General features: G+C 43.4%; 1 non-coding gene across 1 annotated transcript; it reads right to left on the bottom strand.

The window, feature by feature from the left end:
* Positions 1-10,633: 10,633 nt before the first annotated feature.
* Positions 10,634-10,727, bottom strand: trnay-gua (transfer RNA tyrosine (anticodon GUA)). Its single transcript has 2 exons — positions 10,691-10,727; positions 10,634-10,669 (listed from the first exon to the last, which is right to left on the bottom strand). It is a non-coding gene; the product is annotated as a tRNA-Tyr (tRNA).
* Between the last annotated feature and the right edge of the window lie 4,628 nt (positions 10,728-15,355).

Genomic DNA, 15,355 nt, shown 5'->3' with positions numbered 1-15,355 from the left:
CGAGCAGCCAGGCCTCTCTGGGCTGTTTAATGGCTTCTCAACAGCAAGGGGGGCCCCCATCTCCCACCCACCAAAAAACTCTTTCAATCAGATGCTTCCTCTCACCCTCACACATTACCACTGTTGCAAGCCGCACACCCACAACTCACAGGTCACACACACTGGCAGCTATTCAACCATGACAGGCACATCACCCAAACACCCTGCAGGACCCTCACCGACACAAGTCCCGCTTTCTGGCAGGAGACCCCCTCACACTCTCTCTCCCCCTCGCTCTGTCTTTTTCTCTCACCCTCTGTTCGCTGTCTTTCTCTGCCTCTCTCCCCTCTCTGTCATTTTCTCTCTCTCTCTTTCTCTCTCTCTATCTCTCTGCCTCTCTCTGTTATTCTCTCTCTCTCCCCCCACTCTCTCTGTCTTTTTCTGTCTCTGCCTCTGTCTCTCTCTGCCTCTCTCCCCTTCTCTCTGTCCCTCTCTCTCCCTCTGCCTCTTTACCCCTCTCTCTGTCTCTCTCTCTCTGCCTCTCTCGCCCTGTCTTTGCCTTTTTCTCTGTCTCTCTCTCGCTCTCTTTCTATCTCTCTCTCCATCATTCTCTCTCTCTCTCTCTCCTCCTCTCCCTCTCTATCCCCCTCTCTCTCTCTCGGCCTCTCTTCCCCTCTCTGACTTTTTCTCTCTCTCTCTCCCCCTCGCTCTCTTTCTCTCTCTCTCTGTTTTTCTCACGACCTATCTGTCCCCCTCGCTGTCTCTCTGCCTATCTCCCACTCTCCCGCTGTGTTTTTCGCAATCTGTCTCTCTCTCTCTCTCTCTCTCTCTCTCTCGCTGTTACTCTCTCTCTCTCTCTCTATCTCTGTCACCCTCTCTCTGTCTCGACCTCTCACACCTTTGACACTGAGACACACACGGGCCGTACAGTACCAGACAGGAGTGAATCGTTCCCTTTTACCCACTATGTACTGTACATGTACAGGAGCTGACACTGAGACACACACGGGCCGTACAGTACCAGACAGGAGTGAATCGTTCCCTTTAACCCACCATGTGCTGTACATGTACAGGAGCTGACACTGAGACACACAGTAACAAACTTTATATGGTATCAGGAGTTAACCCCTTACATGCTGTTTCTAGCAATACAAAAATATAAGTTAAATTAGATGGTGGGGAGGGCAGGAATGCTGTTGACCCAATCGCTCATCTCTGCCCAGCTCCGTCATGCCAGAATATCAGCATCTGTTCGAGCCCAAATTCCTCCCTTCGTTCATTGCAAGTGCAACTTTTCAGAAATAACACAAAGTGGATCAAACTATTATTCAGAGGCTGACAATGTGACATATCTCGGGTCTTAATTGAAATTAAAAGCTCTTTCAGGGAGCGTCCTGCAGCACGCAGAGGGCCGAAATGTGAAAACAGCCTCCAAATGTTTTCTTAGTTTGAAGTTTAATTTTTGAAAAGGTCACTGACAACTCAGAAAGAAATAGTGTTAATTCCGAAGCCATTTTGGGCCCCCATGTGAAATTGTATTGTAATGGAACCACACAGACACATGGGGAAGCTCGGGAGCAAACTGATTGGAATTTGAGATTTTAATCCCATATTCATTTGTGGCACAGCTCAGCTCAATTCAAACCCAATGTCTGTGCAAGGGACACGTGTCTCCTGACTGTACAGTGTGTGTGTGTGTCTCAGTCTCACTGGTCCCATAACATAACTTTAAAGCAGTAAAATTAACCAGAACCTGCTCCAATGACAAAACCGATCCAGATCTTGAAGGTGTGATGATTTCCTCCTTCTCTCTGCTCTGTTGGTGGGAGGCTCATTTCCAGTCCCAGGTATTTGTCTATTCCCCATGTCTGATGGGTTGGTTCCTGTGAACAGTTTGTCAGAGAGTGTTTCACTGCCTCAGGGTGTTTACAGAGAGAGAGAGAGAAGCAGCTCCCATCCTGGTCGGAAAGACCCAGTCAATGAGAGATTTATAAAACAATCCAGCCCAGTGCAGTTAAACCTTGTCCCCCATTGATCCAAACACACCATATTGTGAGCAAAATTCAATATTTCACAGGGCCAGTGAGTCCCAGACACGGATTGTACCCACCTCCCTAAACTAAACTCAACTCCTTACTGTAAAAAGTGTCTGTCAAAACACAGCCCGTTTAGGGACTGAACCCCTCAAATAACCGTTACACTCAACATTGCAATCTCTCAGTGAATCGTTCCCTTTTACCCACTGTGTGCTGTACATGTACAGGAGCTCACACTGAGACACACACGGGCCGTACAGTACCAGACAGGAGTGAATCCTTCCCTTTTACCCACCGTGTGCTGTACATGTACAGGAGCTGACACTGAGACACACACGGGCCGTACAGTACCAGACAGGAGTGAATCGTTCCCTTTTACCCACCGTGTGCTGTACATGTACAGGAGCTGACACTGAGACACACACGGGCCGTACAGTACCAGACAGGAGTGAATCGTTCCCTTTTACCCACTGTGTACTGTACATGTACAGGAGCTGACACTGAGACACACACGGGCCGTACAGTACCAGACAGGAGTGAATCGTTCCCTTTTACCCACTGTGTACTGTACATGTACAGGAGCTGACACTGAGACACACACGGGCCGTACAGTACCAGACAGGAGTGAATCGTTCCCTTTTACCCACTCTGTGCTGTACACGTACAGGAGCTGACACTGAGACACACACGGGCCGTACAGTCCCAGACAGGAGTGAATCGTTCCCTTTTACCCACTCTGTGCTGTACACGTACAGTACAGTTGTGGTGGTGGTTGTTGTGGCGGCCCAAACGCAAAGGCCGCCGCTCTGGCATCGCTCTGGGATCCCCGGCTGCACCCTGGCCTCACTCTGGGCTGACTGGGTGCACGCTGGGATCCCGGCATCACTCTGGGGTCACTGGGACATTCTGGGGTCACTGCGGGATCACTGGCGACACTCTGTCGGCCTCTTGCCGCCATCTGATAAGATGACGGCGGCGGCCATTTTTTCCAAGATGGTGGCCGTGCTTGCCGCCATTTTATCCAAGATGTCGGCCGCGCCTGCCGCCATGTTTTCCAAGATGGCGGCCGTGCTTGCTGCCATTTTTTCCAAGATGGTGGCCGCGCCGGCCGCCATTTTGTCCAATACGGACTCTGCGCTTGCCTCCATTTTGTCCAAGCTGGCTTCATTTATTATATAAATAATTGAAAAGTTTAAAATGTAAAATAAATAACTCAATATTTTAATTCATTAAATAAATGCTTATTTTATTATATCAATAATCAAATTGTTTTCAAGTGTTTAATTTATTATATGAATACTTCAAATGTTTCATTTATTATAAAGTGAATTCAATAGTTTAAATTATTCGATTGATTAATTTATTATGTAAATAACCGAGTTTAATTTATTGTATAAAAAATTCAACAGCTAAATTTATTATGTAAATAGTTCAATTGTTTAATATTTTATAAATAATTCAAGCGTTTAATTTTTATGTAAATTATTGAATTGTTTAATTTATTATATGAATAATTAAATTGATATATTTGATAAATAATTCAGTAGTTTAATTATATAATTGAAGTGTATAATTTACTATATAAATAGCTCCGTTTAATTTATTGTATAAATAATTCAATTTGTGAATTTATTATACAAATAAACAAGTGTTTAATTTATTATATGAAGCATTCAAGTGTATAATTTATTACGTAAATACTTCATTTGTTTAATTTATTATCTAAATAATTCAACTGTTTCATTTATTATATAAATAATTCAATAGTTTAATTCATTATATAAATAATCATTTGTTTAATTTCTTACATAACTACGTCAGTTGTTAAATTAAACTATTGAATTATTTTCATAATAAATTAAATATCCAAATCATTCAATAGTTTAATTTATTATATAATAATGCATGTCTAATTTATTATATAAAAAAATCAATTGTTTAATTTATTATATAAATAATTCAAGTGTTAAATTTATTCTATGAAGAAACAATGGTTTAATTCATTATACAAATAATTTGTGTTTAATTTATTATATAAATAATTCAACAGCTTAATTTATTACATAAATCACACAAGTGTTAAATTTATTATATAAATAACCAATTATATTGTTTAGTTTATTATATAAATAATCCAAGTGTTAAAATTATTATATAAAGAGGTCAAGTGTTTAAATTGTATAATTAATTCACAGGTTTAACTTATCATACAAAGATTCAAGTGTTTATTTAATCATATTAATAATCCATTATTTAATTTATTGAATGAAGAATTTCAAAACGTTATTCATTATATAAATAATCAAGTGTTTCATTCATTATATAAATAATCAAGTGTTTCATTTATTATATAAATAATCAAGTGTTTCATTTATTATATAAATAATCAAGTGTTTCATTTATTATATAAATAATCAATTGTTGACTTTATTACATAAAGAAGTCTCGTGTTTAATTTATTATATAAATAATTCACCTAAATATTGAGTTCTTTATATAATAAATTAAACGAAGGAATATTTATATAATGAATTAAACTATTGAATTATTTCTATGATAAATTAAACACTAATTTTTTATGTAATAAATTAAAGAATTGATTATTTAATGAATTGAACTATTCAATTATTTATGAAATGAATTGAATGATTGAATTATTTAGAAAATAAATTAAACACTTGAATTGTCTGCTTCCAATGTTTTTGTTTTCCGGCCTGATATTAAGATCATCAATGGCGGCTGCATCATCCAGCATGCAGCGCGGTGCAGATTGTGCCCTGTCTGAATCAGTGGAGCCCAGTGCGCAGGCGCTGTAGTGCCTGCCAATTTTTGATTCCAATCCACCTGGACAAGATCCCTTTTTAACTCACTGGAATTTGCCCTCCTCCAGTTAAGTATTTTCACATTTGACTGTCCCCTGTCCTTTTCCATAACTGTTCTAAACCGAATGAGATTATGATCACTGCTGCCCCACTGAAACATGCTCCACCTGCCCCACTTCATTCTCCACACCGAGCCCACTGCTGCTCTCACACTCACTCACTCTCTCACCCTTTCACTCATGGTTTTGGGCCACTGAAAGATGATGCGATGGGTTTGGATTTCAGCACAGGGAGGAGGGAGAGTGTGTGGGACGGGGATTTACAGCTTTGAGGAATGAGAGAGGAAATAATGTTCCATAGAAAGTAGAGTTATCTGATCTGAATTTCTATCCTGCAATTACAGTGATAACTTTTATAAACTCCTTTTACAGGGGAGGATTTACAGAGGGAAACTCAAACCAAAGATCACGTCAAGATCTGACAGAGTCACTTGATTCATCAGGACCTGAATATCATCGGCCTTTGAAAGTGGAAGGAGAAATGTTTGTCTGTTCTATCCGTGGGAGAAGATTTCAAACATCAGTGTGAGTGGAAAAGCACCGAGACACACACACCCGAGTGAGAGTGTTCCAGTGCACTGACTGTGGAAAGAGCTTTAACCAGTTGCACAGCCAGAAAAAACATCGCACCATTCACAGAGGGGAGAAACCGTACACGGGTTCTGTGCTTGGACGAGGCTTCAACTGATCGTCCAACCTGGAGAGACACAAGGACACCTAGACCATGGAGAAACCGTGGAAATGTGGGGACTGTGGGAAGGGATTCAATTACCCTTCAGAGCTGGAAACTCATCGACGCAGTCACACTGGGGAGAGGCCGTTCACCTGCTCCTTGTGTGGGAAGGGATTCACTCAGTCATCCGACCTGCTGAAACACCAGCGAGTTCACACTGGGGAGAGACCTTTCAAATGTTCTGACTGTGAGAAGAGATTTAAAAGCAAAATTGAACTGCTGAGACACCAACGCACCCACACTGGGGAGAGGCCGTTCACCTGCTCCGTGTGTGGGAAAGGATTCACTCAGTCATCTGCCCTGCTGACACACCAGCGAGTTCACACTGGGGAGAGACCTTTTAAATGTTCTGACTGTGAGAAGAGGTTTAAAAGCAAATTTAATCTGCTGAAACACCAACGCACTCACACTGGGGAGAGGCCGTTCACCTGCTCCGTGTGTGGGAAAGGATTCACTCAGTCATCTGCCCTGCTGACACACCAGCGAGTTCACACTGGGGAGAGACCTTTTAAATGTTCTGACTGTGAGAAGAGGTTTAAAAGCAAATTTAATCTGCTGAAACACCAACGCACTCACCAGCGAGTTCACACTGGGGAGAGGCCGTTCTCCTGCTCTGTGTGAAAGAAGAGATTCACTCGGTCATCCCTCCTTCTGTCACACCAGCGAGTTCACACTGAAGAGAGACCTTTCAATGTTCTGACTGTGAGAAAAGATTTAAAATCAGAAATGATCCGCTGAGACATCGACGCACTCACACTGGGGAGAGACTGTTCACCTGCTCCGTGTGTGGGAAGGGATTCACGAATTCATCCCACCTTCTGAAACATCCACTTGTTGACACTATTGAGTGACCTTTTAACTCAGTGACTGTGAGAAGAGCTTTAAAAGCAGAAATGAACTGCTGACACATCAACGCATGCCCATTGGTTGAGAGACTGTTCACCTGCTCCGTGTGTGGGAAGGGATTCACTCAGTCATCACACGTGCTGAGACACCAGCGAGTTCACATATGACTGCAGGGGTTGGATTCTGCTGTTAATCACATCCAGGACTGAACCATGTTCATTCTGACAGTTGGGGTTTGTTTCTCCTGATGTTCATCACCCCGATAACTGGGCTGGAGTTTAATATTCAGGATATTTGTGAAATAAATCAGCTTTGTTTTAAACACCTTGTTGTAGATTTTGGTCTTTCCCACCTGAGTGTTTAGCATCACCTGACTGGAGCTCAGAAAGGACAATCTGGGGGGAGGATCGTCCGGTGGGAACAGAACTTCAGCCTGGACACAGTCCTTCAGGGCCACACTGAGAGGGGCAAACGGCACTTTGGTCTTTCTCGTCTCTCTTCAATGACAGCAAAGTCACCGTGCGGCGTCCAGTCTAAAAATGACTGTGGTAATTATTCTATGAAGATTTAACCTGTTTGTGTGACTGTCCTGAGTCCACCATTTAAGGCAGGCGTTAACTCATTTAAAATAAACCCATTTAAAATAAATGGGTTAAAGTCTGCATCAAAATAGCAGAGGGAGGAGTTCCCAGGAGCCTGTTAACTGCTGGTACAATTATACAACAGTCATTCGATCTCCAGATAAAGAAGGTCCTGCAGTGTGTTCCAGAATTCCCGGTTTTATTGATGTGTGCGTGTTAGACACCAGGATCACTAAAAATACACGATCCGGACCATCCACAGGGTGGGGGCGATCCCGACAGTTACTCTGGGATCACTCCCACTGCGGAACTCCACCACTGACCCTGCTGAAGGTTGTAGGCTCAGGGAGTGGGGCCTCCAGGAGTGGACTGTGAGATAGCTGACAAAGATATGCTGAGGTACCAGAGGAATCCTTACTAAGGAACCGTCTGGGGTTTTACCTCTCAGTGTGGGTCTAGCGGTGAATGATTCCTGACTCCCCGAACTGTCTTACATTTAACCCAGATCGGATCAGGATGAATTCAGTTTACAGGAGAATTGGGTCAAATATCACCCACAATCGAGGGAGACAAAAGCAGCCATTAGAGAAGCTCAGATCTTTGGAAAAGAAGATGGTGCCCAATTCTGAGAATAATAGCAAATGTCTTTCCAGCTACGTCAGGAGTCAGAAGACCATTAAAGATGCTTTAGGGCCACTGAAAGACAGTTCAGGACAGATTCCCGGGCTATGGCAGAGCTGTTGAATGACTATTTCTCATCAGTCTACACTCCTGTGGATGAGGCTCAGATTCCAGCTGTGGGATGTGCTGTCAACAATAACATCATAAATATTAAAATAGAATGGGATGTCACTTTGGATAAAATATGAACTCTCAAAATGCATTGTGCTCCAGGTCCAGATGATATCCACCCCCGGGTGTTTAAAGAGATGGGACGGGTGCTCTGTGAGCCCCTTGCCTGTATCTTCAACAGCTCAATAGAGTCAGGGATTGTCCCCTGAGATTGGAAGGAAGCTCACGGAGTTCCCATTTTCATTAAAGGGGACAAATCAGAGCCGGGGAATGACAGGCCCATCAGTGTGACCTCGATCAGAGGGAAGATGCTTGAAGGGATCCTAAGAGATGCTGTTTATGATCACGGGGAAAGAGAAGGGGCCATTAGAGATACTCAACACGGCTTCTGGGAAAGAAAATGGTGTCTTACAAACTTGCTTGAGTTTTTTGAAGAAGTTGCTGGGTTAGTGGATGAGGGTAATCCGGTTCACATTGTCTATCTCAGGGATGTCAAACTCATTTCCTATGGTGAACCTGACCCGATATCCTGGCACTTGGCCTGGGCCACATTCAGCAAAAGTTATTAAACTCGAAATAGATGAAGATGAACTATATTGGTATTTACTTACATTTAGATTTTATTTACAGCTACTGCTGCTCCCGATACCTGGCACCTCTGAGCTTGAACAATTGCACCAACATTTGGAGTAAATGACTGGGCTGAGGCCTGTCTTGGATAAAAACATGAGGACCACTTGTCATTACAGAACTGTGTGCCCCAAACACTAACCGTGGAAGTGAATTCCACAGACTGCCTACTCCCTATGTAAAGAAGTTTTCCACACCGCCTGAGGAAGGGGAAAGCCCCCGAAAGCTTGTGGGATTAAAAATAAAATCGTTGGACGATAACTTGGTGTTGCAAAATTGTTTACAATTGTTAACCCCAGTCCATCACCGGCATCTCCACATAATATCAAGGAAAGCAGTGGTCCCAGCACCGACCCCTGGGGAACACCACTGTACACCTCCCTCCATTCCGAAAAACAACCGTTCACCTCTACACTCTGTTTCCTGTTATTTAGCCAATTCTGTATCCATGCTGCTACTGCCCCTTTTATTCCATGGGCTTCAATCTTGATGACAAACCCATTATGCGGCACATTATCTGATGCCTTTTCGAAGTCCATACACACCACATTAACTGCATTGCCCTCATCTACTCTCTGTTACCTCATCAAAAAACTGTATCAAGTTAATTAAACACGATTTGCCTTCAACAAATCCGTGCTGCCTTTCCCTAATCCTTGTCCAAGTGACTGCTAATTCTGTCCCGGATTATCGTTGCTCGAACTTTCTCCACTACCGAGGTTAAACTGACTGGTTAGCAGTTGCTGGATTTTTTCTTTCACCCTTTCTTGAACAGGAGTGTAACATTTGCAATTCTCCAGTCCTCTGGCATCACCCCCATATCTAAGGATGTTTGGAGGTTTTTTGCCAGTACCTCTGCAATTTCCACCGTTACTTCCCTCAGCAACCGAGGATGCATCCCATCCAGACCAGATGACGTATCTACTTTAAGCACAGCTCGTCTTTCCAGTACCTCCTCTTTCTAAATTTTTAGCCAATCCAGTGTCTCAACTACATCTTCCTTTACTGACACTCTGGCAGCGTCTTCTTCCTTGGGAAAGACAGATGCAATGTATTTATTTAGTACCTCCGCCATGCCCACTGCCTCCCACTGCTACTAATTCGTTATAATCTGGGCCAGTGGTGCAATGGATAACGCATTCGGTTCGATTCCTACCTGGCTTGGATTTTTTTATGCAAAATTTTATGGCCTTCAATACCTTGCAAGCTGTCCTACTTGGTGGTGCTGCCTGGCTCCATACCTGGTAAGTGCCTTCTCAGTGCAGCAAGCAGTGCATCAGTGTCATAATCTGAAGGTCCTGAATTCAATCTTCAGAGAAGGTATCAAGGATTACGAAGCTTTTTTTCCATCTCTCACCTCATCTTTCCATCTTTGCTGCATCGCAAAATCAAGAACTTTTGCTTACTGCAGCACATCAAAAGATTCACTGCCCCTTGATCTCTCTGTACCCAAACACACAGTGAAGTTTAGGAAGTCCATGGGCGATGGACTCACTGACAACACTCTTGTTTCTGTATAATTGCCCCAAGACAAACGGTGAGTGGAGAATATAATCAACGATCCCGCTACTTCTCACAGGCCAAGTGAGCGCTCCACCAGTTGAGCTAATTCCTCGTTTGCTGTTTGTAAATCGCCCCTCACAGTTCCTGCCTCACACTCGCCTTCAAGCTGCTCCAAGACCAGCAGAGAAATCTTGCCTTGGGTTGCCGCTCCCTGAATATATTAAATACTTTGCTCCAATCGGCGGTATCGAGCATCAGCAAGTGAGGAACAGCAGAACGGGAAGCCGCAGTAATCATGAGTGATGCTGAGAAGAGCCCGAGCCTTCGGAAGGAAGACGAGGTCACCGGAAAGCAACAGCCGCCCGAGCTCGAGGAGCAGCGAGAGCCCTGACTGACTGACTGATCGAAGACCATTTTGCCTGAAATTGAGGGCGATTTCAAGTGTTGCTGCTCAAAGGCACTCCCTGCTGGTGAGCAGAGGGAAATGCTCGAGTGAAACAGCCGTGCTCGGGCAGACACAGAAAGCTTTTCGGTTTTGGAAAGGAGAAGAGGTGTCTTGTGCCTGAGTGGCAACATGTTAATCTGTGAGCTGCCTGTGAAGTTCAGAGAGTGACCTTGAGGTAATTGCTGCTTATTCCAAAATCACACTCGCTCCTTCGAGCCGGAATTGAACCAGCGACCTAAGGATGACTTTATTTTGTTTTATTCACTACAGTCCTCCGCTCTACCAGCTGAGCTATCGAAGGGAAGTGATAAACAGTGCTGTCTTTGGTGATTGTTCACCGTGCGCCTGTTGACACGTTCAGACTCGTGGAGTCCGGTGCTGATCGAAGACTTCTTTTGCCTGAAAGCGAGAGCTGAGTGTTTTGAAGTATTGCTGCTCAAAAGCGCTCCCTGGTGATGAGCAGAGGCAGAGCAGCCTTGTTTGGGCAGACACAGAAAGTTTTCAGGTTTGAGAAAGGAAAAGAGGCGTCCTGTGCCTTCATGGCAACATGTTAATCTGTGAGGTGCCTGTAAAGTTCAGAGAGCGACCTTGAACTAATTGCTGCTTATTGCAAAATCACGCGTTCTCCTTCGAGCAGGAATTGAACAAATGACGGAAGGATGACTTTGTCTTATTTTCCACGACAGTCTTGTCGCTCGACCAGCTGAGGTATCGAAGGGAAGCGGCAAAAATGTTTCACTTTGGTGATTGTTCACCGTGCACCTTTGACACACCCGGACTCGTGGATTCCAGTGCTCATGACTGAGGCTGACTCGGTACCTGCTCATACCACAGTGCTGTGGGAGTGGGAGCTGCTCCGTGTTCTCCACAGCCTGGGCCAGTGACACAATGAATAATGGGACTGATTATTGATCTGGAGATTGTGGGTTTAAGTTTACGGAGGGTGTAAAGTGGAAGGCCGGGCCTGGAGAGCATTGGAATAGTCGAGTCTGGAGGTAAACAAAGGCACGGATGAGGGTTTCAGCAGCAGAACATCATTCTGGAAGTTGGGATTTGTTTCTGCTGATGTTAATAACCGCTATAACTGGGCTGAAATTCAATATTCTGGATCGATGTCAAATAAATCACTTTGTTTCAAACAGAATGGGTCAATTACTTGATGAATTCAAGATAAGAGACTAATTGATGTCCTCATTACCGATTATTTTGCCTTTTCTCCTTTCTCACTGCAGATTATTTCAGTTCTCATACCTTCAATTACTCTCATGGCCAAGTCCCAGCTCCCCAGTCCTTCCCGAGTGCCTCTCCCAGCCTTGGGATCCAGGGAAGGTATCAGTAATGTACCCGGGATCACTAAACACAAAACCCAGTCTGTGAATCACTTTCAGCTACTGGACTTATCGTGTGTCCCACAGCATCTCTCTCACCTTCGATGTGTGAATAGAGCATCAGGCCTGGGAATCTCGTCTTAAATTTAAATACACTCAGCAAATGTATTTAACAAAATACAAACAAGTAAACACATCAAGGCCCAATAATCCAGCACTAAATTCAAAGGAGTAAGTCTGTTATCAAACTCCTTGAGTGGACAGAATAAAGAAAAATCCCAACTCTACGATCCCCTCGAATTCTTTGCAAATTCCTCACAAATCTTGACAATAATCAACAAGTCTAATTGAATGTTGACCTTTATCTCGAGTGGGGTTGGAATACAGAAGTGATGCTTCAGTTGTAATGAACCTTGGTCAGACCCCACCTGGAGAACTGGGCACCGAACCGAGGGAGAGATAAATCGGCCTTAGAAAAGGTCCAGTGCAGATTCACCAGAATGATGCCGGGGTTAAAAGAGTTAAATTAGGAGGATAGGTGGCATAAACTTGGTTTTTATTCCCATGAGTTTAGAACATTGAGATGTGACCTCATCGAGGTGTTTAAAATAATAAAATGATTCAATAAGGTAGATACAGAGAAATGATTTCTTCTGGAGGGGAATCCAGAACAAGAGGGCATAAGAAATAGGAGCAGGAGTGGGCCATACGGCCCCTCGAGGCTGCTCTGCCATTCAGTCAGAATCTGGCTGATCTTCTACCTCAACTCCACTTTCCTGCCTGATTCCTTGATTCCCTCGGTGTCCCAAAATCTCTCGATCTCATTCTTGAATATAATCAATGACTGAGCATCCACAGCCCTCTGGGGTAGAGAATTCCAAATATTCACAACCCTCTGAATGAATAATTTTTTCTTCATCTCAGTCCTAAATGGCTGATCCCTTATCCTGAGACTATGCCCCTTAGTTCTAGACTCTCCAGCAAGGAGAAACAGCCTCTCAGCATCTAGCCTGTCAAGCCCTCCAAGAATTTTAGACGTTTCAATGAGATCACCTCTCATTCTTCTAAACTCCAGAGAATATCGGGCCATTCTGCTCATTCTCTCCTCACACAACAACCCTCTCATCCCAGGAATCAATCTAGTGAACCTTCGTTGCACCCCTTCGAAGGCAAGTATATCCTTCCTCAGGTAAGGAGACCAAAACTGTACACAGTACTCCAGGTGTGGTCTCACCAAAGCCCGATATAATTGCAGCAAGGCTCCCTTACTCTTATACTCCAACCCCCTTGCAATAAAGGACAACATACCATTTGCTTCCCTGAATGTTTGCTGCACCTGCATATTAACTTTCTGTGATCTGTGTACAAGGACACCCAAATCTCTCTGAACAACCAACATTTCTTAGTCTCTCACCTATTCAAAAAATATTCTGCTTTTCTATTCTTCCGACCAAAGTGAATAATTTCACATTTCCCCACATTGTACTCCATCTGCAACCTTCTTGATAATGTTAAAATTAGAGCTGGGTCATTTACGAGCAAAATAAGGTGGCAATTTTTCACACAAAGGGTGGTGGAAATCTCAAGCTCAACTCCCCGAAAGGCTGTGGATGCTGGGGGTAATTAAAATTTTCAATATTGAGATTGATAGATTTGTGTTGTGTGAGGGTTGAAAGGGATATGAAGCAAAGAAGAGTAAATGGAGTTGTGGTACAGATTAGTCCTGATCCAATTGAACGGCGGAGTGGGCTTCAGGGGCTAAATCACTAATTCCAGTTCCTGAACCCAGTCACTGACACCAATCTCCTCCTGTCTGATATAAACCAATCCCACAGTCACTGACACCAATCTCCTCCACTCTGATATAAACCAATCCCACAGTCACTGACACCAATCACCTCCACTCTGATATAAACCAATCCCACAGTCACTGACACCAATCTCCTCCACTCTGATATAAACCAATCCCACAGTCACTGACACCAATCTCCTCCACTCTGATATATACCAATCCCACAGTCACTGACACCAATCTCCTCCTGTCTGATATAAACCAATCCCATACTCACTGATACCAATCTCACTGAATGGTGGAACAGGATCGAGGGGCTGAATGGCCTACTCCTGTTCCTAATGTTTCGATGTCACACTGAAGTTGCTAAAATTCCTCTTCACAGTTCTTAATGCTCCCTATCTTGATGCTGTCAGGAAATGTTGATCTTATGCCCTTGTACCCAAGCCCAGGTCATTGCTCGATATTGAGAAGAGCAATGGTCCCAACACTGCCCCTGGGGGACACCACTGTTTACATCCCCACAGTCTGAAAAACATCCATTAACCAATACTCTGCCCTTTATCAAACTTCCCATCCACACTGACCCACTCCCTGTAATACCGTGAGCTTTAATCTGATCAACAAGCCTCCTGTCCGGCATCTGATCAAACACTTTTTAACAATCCATCTTCACAACATCCATTGCATTTTATCCCTACACTGTGTTATTTCCTCCAATAATCCCTGCTGTCTGTCCTCAATTAATCCATTTTATCCCTGCACTGTGTTATTTCCTCCAATAATCCCTGCTGTCTGTCCTGAATTAATCCATTTTATCCCTACACTATGTTATTCCCTCCAATAATCCCTGCTGTCTGTCCTGAATTAATCCATTTTATCCCTACACTGTGTTATTTCCTCCAATATTCCCCCCTGTCTGTCCTGAATTAATCCATTTTATCCCTACACTGTGTTATTTCCTCCAATAATCCCTGCTGTCTGTCCTGAATTAATCCATTTTATCCCTACACTGTGTTATTCCCTCCAATAATCCCTGCTGTCTGTCCTGAATTAATCCATTTTATCCCTACACTGTGTTATTTCCTCCAATATTCCCTGCTGTCTGTCCTGAATTAATCCATTTTATCCCTACACTGTGTTATTCCCTCCAATAATCCCTGCTGTCTGTCCTGAATTAATCCATTTTATCCCTACACTGTGTTATTCCCTCCAATAATCCCTGCTGTCTGTCCTGAATTAATCCATTTTATCCCTACACTGTGTTATTTCCTCCAATATTCCCTGCTGTCTGTCCTGAATTAATCCATTTTATCCCTACACTGTGTTTATCCTCCAATAATCCCTGCTGTCTGTCCTGAATTAATCCATTTTATCCCTACACTGTGTTATTCCCTCCAATAATCCCTGCTGTCTGTCCTGAATTAATCCATTTTATCCCTACACTGTGTTATTTCCTCCAATATTCCCTGCTGTCTGTCCTGAATTAATCCATTTTATCCCCACACTGTGTTATTCCCTCCAATAATCCCTGCTGTCTGTCCTGAATTAATCCATTTTATCCCTACACTGTGTTATTTCCTCCAATATTCCCTGCTGTCTGTCCTGAATTAATCCATTTTATCCCTACACTGTGTTATTTCCTCCAATATTCCCTGCTGTCTGTCCTGAATTAATCCATTTTATCCCTACACTGTGTTATTTCCTCCAATAATCCCTGCTGTCTGTCCTGAATTAATCCATTTTATCCCCACACTGTGTTATTCCCTCCAATAATCCCTGCTGTCTGTCCTGAATTAATCCATTTTA

This window comes from Heptranchias perlo, unplaced genomic scaffold (genome assembly GCF_035084215.1).
Source record: "Heptranchias perlo isolate sHepPer1 unplaced genomic scaffold, sHepPer1.hap1 HAP1_SCAFFOLD_1132, whole genome shotgun sequence".
Classification (NCBI taxonomy): Eukaryota; Metazoa; Chordata; class Chondrichthyes; order Hexanchiformes; family Hexanchidae; genus Heptranchias; species Heptranchias perlo.
Note: the sequence above shows the minus strand (reverse complement) of the source record. Positions and strands in the feature narration are given on the sequence as shown.